Genomic DNA, 8,342 nt, shown 5'->3' with positions numbered 1-8,342 from the left:
AGATATGAGGTTTCATTACCAACCTGGCCTTGAAGGATTCCTCAAAGTCAGCAGCAATGGCAGGATGAAGAATGTCTAAGGCATTTGAAGGAACATCTGGTGGTTGCTGAGAAGTACCGACTGCTTCCTTTCCCTTTCCTTTTCCTTTGGCTCTGGCTGGAATAGTGCGTGGAGGCATGGTGATATGAGATTTAGGGTTTTACCAAGTTTGTGAGAGAGAGTGAGGATGAGAAGGATTAGGGTTAGCCACTGGTTTTTAGGTTTTTGAGTGCAGATGAGATGAAGTAATGAGATAGGAAGTGAGATGATTGGCTGATGTGTCGATGCATGAGAGAGAAAGAAATGCATTTAATGCAGATAGCATCAGTATGTATCGATGCAGATAGTCATGCGTCGATGCCTAGTATTCAAAATTGTCATGTGTATCGATACATGCGATGGATGCATCGATGCCAAGTGTTTACAATTGCCCTGTGTATCGATACATGCGATGGATGCATCGATACATCCTGAAGCAGTTTTTGAAAAAATTGAATTTTAGAATATATGGATCGATGCAGGCTTCGTTTGTGTCGATGCATACTGATGCTGAACCAGTTTTTAATGAATTTTAATGCAGTATGAGTATGCATTATGCACTGTCATGATGATTATGCTCAATAGAGATTCAGAAGTCAAATTTTAGTGTGCACACAATATGGACAGGAGTATATGCATTCAAATTTTGTATCAACTAGAGTAAGAACATTTGATGTAACATACACAATCACTTAGCAATAAGAAAATTGTAGAAAGGATTGATATTACCTCTGTTGGAGAACTTTTGTAATGTATAATTGACATCTAAAACAGCTCTCATCAACCATGGTGAGGCATAATATAATTAAGAGATAACATGCTTATGACATCAATTGAGAAAGATCTAAGATTCCCAATTCGCGACGAATGTTGAAGAAAGGTTCCGTTGCCAATGGTTTAGTGAAAATATCAGCGAGCTGATTTTTGGAATCAACGTGCTCAAAGACAACGTCTTCTTTTTCAACATGATCACGAAGGAAATGATGTCTAATCTCTATGTGTTTAGTGCGTGAGTGTAAAACAGGGTTTTTAGTAAGGTTTATGGCACTAGTGTTGTCACATTTGATAGGAATACGTTTGAGTTGAATGTTGAAGTCTTGTAGTTGCTGCTTCAGCCATAAAATCTGAGCGCAACAACTGCCGGCTGCAACGTATTCTGCCTCTGCAGTTGACAAAGCCACAGAAACTTGCTTTATGCTATGCCAACTGACCAAGGAGTTTGAAAACAGGTGACATGTGCCACTTGTGCTTTTCCTATCTGATTTGCAGCCAGCAAAATCAGAATCGGAGTACCCTACTAAGCTACAATCACTTCCTTTGGAATACCAAAGCCCATATTTAGGTGTTCCGTGAAGGTATCTAAATATGCGCTTTACCGCTTTAAGGTGCGATTCCTTAGGATTTGACTGATAGCATGCACACATACAAACACTAAACATGATGTCAGGCCTAGAAGCAGAAAGATACAAGAGAGATCCGATCATACCTCTGAACCTTTTGACATCTACACTCTTACCATGCTCATCCTTGTCTAGATTTCCGTTGGTAGGCATTGGGGTGTCAATCGATTTTGAGTCATTCATTCCAAAGCGCTTGAGTAGTTCTCTGCAGTATTTTGTTTGACATACTGCTGTACCCTCATCAAGTTGCTTTATTTGCAGTCCTAGGAAGTAGTTCAGCTCCCCCATTAGACTCATCTCAAATTCACCCTGCATAACCTTAGAAAATTCTTCGACCAAGTGTATGTTAGTTGAACCAAATATGATATCGTCGACATAAACTTGAACTAAAAGAATGTGCTTCCCTTTGTGTTTAATAAAGAGAGTATTGTCCACTTTACCTCTTGAATATCCATGATCAATTAGGAATTTGCTAAGCCTTTCATACCAAACCCGAGGGGCTTGTTTAAGACCATACAAAGCTCTTTTTAATTTGTAAACATGATCTGGATTTTCAGCATTTTCAAACCGGGAGGTTGTGAAACATATACTTCTTCATTTATGACACCATTAAGAAAGGCACTCTTTACGTCCATTTGGTAAAGCTTAAAATCCTTAGAACACGCATAGGCAAGCAAAAGACGTATAGCTTCGAGGCGAGCAACTGGAGCATAAGTTTCCTCATAGTCTATGCCCTCCTCTTGGTTATATCCTTGTGCTACTAAGCGTGCCTTGTTCCTAGTAATCACTCTGTTTTCATCAAGCTTGTTTCTAAAAACCCACTTAGTGCCTATGATATGATGATCTCGCGGACGAGGGACATGTTCCCAAACGTCATTTCTTTTAAATTGATTAAGCTCTTCTTGCATGGCCATTAGCCAAAATTCATCAATCAAGGCCTCTTTGGCATTTTTAGGTTCTACTTGTGAAACAAACGCGAAGTGAGAACAAAAGTTACTTATCTTAGACCGGGTCATTACTCCCTTTGAAATGTCTCCCAAAATGTTGTCGATGGGATGGTCTTTTGAGGATCTCCAAGCTGTTGGAAGGTCATTCGCTTCAGCTGTCTTTTCTTCCTCAATTTCTTCATGACTTGTATCTTCCTCCTTCTCATGGGCAGCTGTTTTGGACTGATCAATTTCCTCAACAGCTTCCTTGAGTATGTCTTCTGTAGATACACCTGCGTCATCAAAAGAAATACCTTTTCCGACATTTTTCGGATAAGACTCATCAAAAGAAACATGAACCGACTCTTCAACAGTAAGTAAACGCTTATTATACACTCTATATGCTTTACTTGACATTGAGTAACCAAGAAAAATACCTTCATCCGCTTTTGCATCAAACTTCCCAATGTTTTCCTTACCGTTATTCAAAACAAAACATTTACAACCGAATACGTGAAGATGTGACAAGTTTGGTTTTCTTCCTTTCAAAAGTTCATAAGGAGTTTTGTTCAAAATAGGGCAAATTAAGATTCTGTTTAGGACATAACATGCTGTGCTAGCAGCATCGGCCCAAAAGTATTTTGGTAATCCACCCTCATTAAGCATTGTTCTTGCCAACTCCTCTAAAACACGATTTTTACGCTCCACAACGCCATTTTGTTGTGGAGTGCGAGGGGCTGAAAAGTTATGCTCAATGCCATACTTGTCACAAAACTTCTCAAAGTGATAATTTTGAAACTCACCACCATGATCGCTACGAATTGTAACTATTTTGGAATTCATTTTGTTTTGGGACAGATTTGCAAAATTTTTAAAAGCAGAAAAAGTTTCATCTTTGCTATGAAGGAATATAGTCCAAGTGAATCTAGAGTAGTCATCAACTATTACAAAGCCATAGTAATTTCCACCTAGGCTCTTTGTCCTAGAAGGTCCAAAGAGGTCCATATGGAGAAGCTCAAGGGGTCGTGAAGTTGAAATTACATTTTTAGATTTAAAAGACACCCTTGTTTGCTTTCCCATTTGGCACGCGTCACATAGGTGGTCTTTTGAAAATTTATTTTTGGTAGACCGACTACTAGATCCTTAGATACAACCTTGTTTAGCAAATCGAAATTAACATGAGCTAAACGTCTATGCCAAAACCAAGAATCATCATTCAAGGTGACTAGACATTTAGTATTTGTTAACGGTACATCAAACAAGTCAAGCATATAGATATTGTTTACTCTTACACCCTTAAACACAATGTTTTGTTCAGCATGTTCAATTATGCAGCAAGTTTTTGTAAACGAAACTTTATAGCCCATGTCGCATAGTTGACTTATGCTTAACAAATTGTGTTTAAGTCCCTCAACTAAATGGACATTTGAAATAGTAGTGGTGGAGGGATTACCTACACTACCTTTGCCGAGTATAGCTCCTTTGTTGTTGTCTCCATAAGTAACATATCCCTTTTTCTTCGCCTTGATGTCTATAAAAAGCGATATGTCACCGGTCATGTGCCTTGAGCAGCCGCTGTCAAGAAACCACCTTCTATCTACGGAGGCAAGGCACTCATCCTACAACATCAAAAGAGAGGAGTTGGTCCCCAATTTTCATTGGGTCCAAGAGGGTAAGTGTTAACATGGTTGCCTTTTGGCTTCCATTGATAAATACCTTTAGGGACTAGAAATCTCCTAAATTTGCATTTCTCAATGGTGTGGCCAGCACGACAACAATAATGACATAAACTATGATGATGTGTTTGTTGTTTCTTGTTCATTGAATCCTTTAGAATAAAAGAGTATTTTGCATATGGAGGATTCAATGACTTCTTAAACAACTTGGGGTCAACGGCATAAGTAATTTTAGGTTGTAGCGCTTTCTCTAATTTGACCTTAAGAGTGTTTACCTCTTTTTGCCAAACATAACAAGCGTCACAATACCTAACTCTACTACATCCGTCAATGTCAATAGTTTTTGAATTTTCTAAAATACTAGTTTTCAATGCTTCTAAATCAATTTCAGCTTTGTTTACTTTACCTTCCAAAAAAGAGAAGATATGTTTGTCGGAAGCTAGTCGTTTAAAAGCATCTACAACTTCGTTATGCAGTTTTTCAAAAGCTATTTTTAGTTCCGAAAAAGACATAGAGGAGAAATTATTGTAGTAGACTTGTTTTACCTTTTTGTCATTGTTTTTCTTCTTGTGGTAGGACAGATTTTTAGTGTGAGCCATAAGGCACAGATTTGCAGCTTCATCACCATCACTTGAGCTTTGTGTGCTTGATGAATCACTATCACTTTCCCATGCAATATACGCTCTTCTTTGTTTGCTGTACCCTTTTGGTGAATCTTTTCTTTGGTCCTTATACTTCATAGGGCAGTCCGTTTTAAAGTGTCCGGATTTACCACAATTAAAGCATGATCCTCTTCCTCTACTCTTCTTGTTCTCTTCTTGTTTCGAATTTGTAGATTGTTTTCGAAACTTCATGAGATTTTTGTCGGAATGCTTGACTCCATTCTTTCGAATGAACCTATTGTATCTCCTTACAAACAGTCCCATTTCCTCATCATCCGAGTCTTTGTCACTACTTGAATCATTGTCGCTTTGCTCTTTTCGTGAGGACTTAGAGCTAGAGGCCACAAGAGCTATTGGCTTCTTCTCTCCCTCTTTGTCTCTTTTCTTTTCCTTTCCTTCTTACTTTTATTCTCATATTTTTCAAGACTTTCCAAAGCTTGCTGATGTTCTTCCAGCTTTCCAAACAGTGTTGTAATCGTAAGTCTTGTAAGATCGTTGGCTTCCTTGATTGCTGTAACTTTAGGTTGCCACACCCTGCTAAGACACCTGAGAATTTTATTAGTAGCAATTTCATTGGAAATAGGTTTTCCAAGAGCATTCAATCGGTTAGTTAGATGGGTGAATCTCTTTTGCATGTCGGAGATGGATTCTCCTTGTTTCATGCGAAAGAGCTCAAATTCTTGATTGAGTGTGTTAATGCGGGACTTTTTTACTTCAGTAGTACCCTCATGGGCAACTTCTAAAGCGTCCCACATTTCTTTAGCTGTCGTGCAATGGGATACTCGATAATACTCATCAACACCAAGTGCTGAAATTAACATGTTTCGAGCTCTCCAATCACACGACCACTTTTTCTCATCTTTCTCATTCCAATCATCTTCTGGTTTAGGTACTATGGCGCCAGCCGCATTAGTCATTGTAATTTGAAACGGACCGTTTTCAATGGCAGCCCATACTAACCTATCCACAGAATTTATATGAACTCGCATGCAGTCTTTCCAGTAGCCATAATTTTCACCGTTGAAAATAGGCGCTCTATTATACGCCCCCTTTGGTTCAGAATCCATACTGTTACAGGCAGCCACAGAGCACCAGCGAACCGGCGCTCTGATACCACTTGTTAGACGGTGTGGCTAGTGATCGAGAAGGGGGGTGAATAGATCACCTTTTAAAAAATTAACGGATTTAACGTTTAATCAGAGTTTTCAAAAATGGCAGAAAAATCAGTCCCGAATCGACTTCCGTCTATTCTGAACTGCTACTAGGAAGCCGGACACGCAAGTGCAGTTGCTGGATTTTAATGAGAATGACAAAAATAATACACACAGAGTTTTAACAGATTGAATGCGCTTATCCTTAAATTCTATTTCCAATGAACACAATCAAGTTAACCGTTTTGTTAAACAGTTGGTGTGTATGTGATTGATGATAAACAGCAATGGTGTATGACTAAAGGTTTTATTATCACTGCTGTCCAAAAAATTGATCAATCACCACACACTAACAGAAATTGCAAAACAGTTTTGAAACGTAAAGAAGATTAAGGTAAGAGTACGATACGCAGAGATTTGGTAAGGAAGTTCCCCACGTCGTCCTCGCGTGTGGGTACGTCTCCCTCTCAATTTCAAATGAAATTGAGAACTTTGATTATCAATTATTGCCGAATCCGTTGATACAAGGTTTTGATACAAAGACAGAATTCTAAACTCTAAGAACCTCTTCTTGTATAAACCTTCACTTGATCTGAGCTCGATCAAGATTTTCCTGCACAAAGTTGCAAACAATTCACCGGTTCCACGACCTGCTTGCGAAATCCCCCGATCTCCAAACGCAACGCTGCGGCTGAATATGTTCTGCATTTGTGACTCCCAAACCCTCAAGAACACACCAGTTCTTGAAGGACAAACCAGTAGGTTTTTCCTAGAAACCCCCTTCAATCTTCGACTCAGCTGGATCCTCGATCGTTCCACTGCAACCCACAGCTAGATCCTTGATCGTACCACTGAACGTTATCTCAATGCTTCTTTAATCCAAAGAACAAGAATTGTTATGTGTAAATGTTCTTGAAGAAAAGTGATTGAGAAGATGAAGAAGATGAAGTCTCTTTCAGGTTTCTATGTGCTCACAAACAATTGCTTCAACACTGCTTTTGATCTGTGTTCAATTGTTTTTCCCTCAATGAATTCGTTTTTTTTCACTGCTGTTGTAACCTGCCTTTTATGTGCTACAAAAACAGTTGCTGTTATGACATAAAACAGATTCATGTATTGATACATGCAGGGTGTGTATCGATGCATACTGTAAGTTGTGTGAATTTTTGGTGAAATCAATTAATCATGTATCGATGCATAACTCGTGTGTATCGATGCATGTGATTTTTACACTAATATGTATCGATGCCTAATGCGCATGTATTGATGCACAGGCTGTCTCAAGTGGTCATGTATCGATGCAGAATTCGTGTGTATCGATGCATAGAGTTTTTGCCCTTCCATGTATTGATGCATGGCTCGTATGCATCGATGCATACTGAACAGAAATTGTTTTGTAATTAATCATATGCTACATGTATCGATGCAGAGGCTCATGTATTGATACATACTGATATAAAATGCATTTTAATTGTTATTTGAAGGGAATTTTCAATGTAGATTTATATGTATGTTTTATGCAACAATAAAGTGGGATGATGGACAAAATAAGAACACAAATATATCATGTAATGCAATGCACAATCAATTTGGATGATGATCACACAATTTGCTATCATTAAAAATTAATTCAAGTTAAAGAATTCTTTCACAAATATCGACACCATGCCAGTAATCTTTCGTGACCCAGTTCAAGAGCAGCGCTACGCCATGCTTTCACAGCGCCTAATGCTGCCCACCAGATTCACTTCCATCTAATTCAATAACTACCTGGGAAGACCTTAGGAGAGTACTCATTGCTAGATATTTCCCCCCTAGTAAGACTGTTGTTCTTCGAAACCAAATAACTAGATTTGCTCAAAACCAAGGAGAATCAGTTTTCGAAGCTTTGGAGAGATATAAATAGCTATTAAGAGTCTGCCCACACCATAGCCTAGAACAATGGTTGGTCGTTCATACCTTCTACAATGGACTCCATTATAACACCAAGATGAACATCGACGCTGTCGCAGGTGGCGCGCTGATGAACAAACCTTATCCAGAAGCTTGTGACCTAATTGAGGACATGGCCCAAAACCATTATCAATGGGGAACTGAACGAGCATCAATAGAGAAAAAGGAAACCCAAGGTGGAATTCATGAGGTAATCTTCCTAGACATGATGCAGGCAAAAATGGACGCTTTAGCCCTTAGGATCGAACATATGTCTACAAACACTAACACCGTAGCAGTAGTCCACATAGAGTCCGAACCCTGTGGATCTAAATGAAACGAATCGGCGGAGTGTAACCTTTTGAACGAACTAAATACCGACCAAGTGAATTACGCCCAAGGTAACCCATTTTCAAACACTTACAACCCTGGATGGAAGAATCATCCAAATTTCTCCTATAAAAACCAGAACCCTATCGAAAATCATGCACCTCAGAGACCGCAAGGTTATCAAGCC

At 39.0% G+C, this 8,342-nt stretch overlaps 1 non-coding gene across 1 annotated transcript; it reads right to left on the bottom strand.

Moving 5' to 3' along the window:
- Positions 1-7,721: 7,721 nt before the first annotated feature.
- LOC127124648 (small nucleolar RNA R71) lies at positions 7,722-7,828 on the bottom strand. The gene has a single exon (XR_007804114.1). It is a non-coding gene; the product is annotated as a small nucleolar RNA R71 (small nucleolar RNA).
- Between the last annotated feature and the right edge of the window lie 514 nt (positions 7,829-8,342).

This window comes from Lathyrus oleraceus, chromosome 2 (genome assembly GCF_024323335.1).
Source record: "Lathyrus oleraceus cultivar Zhongwan6 chromosome 2, CAAS_Psat_ZW6_1.0, whole genome shotgun sequence".
NCBI classification, from domain to species: Eukaryota; Viridiplantae; Streptophyta; class Magnoliopsida; order Fabales; family Fabaceae; genus Lathyrus; species Lathyrus oleraceus.
Note: the sequence above shows the minus strand (reverse complement) of the source record. Positions and strands in the feature narration are given on the sequence as shown.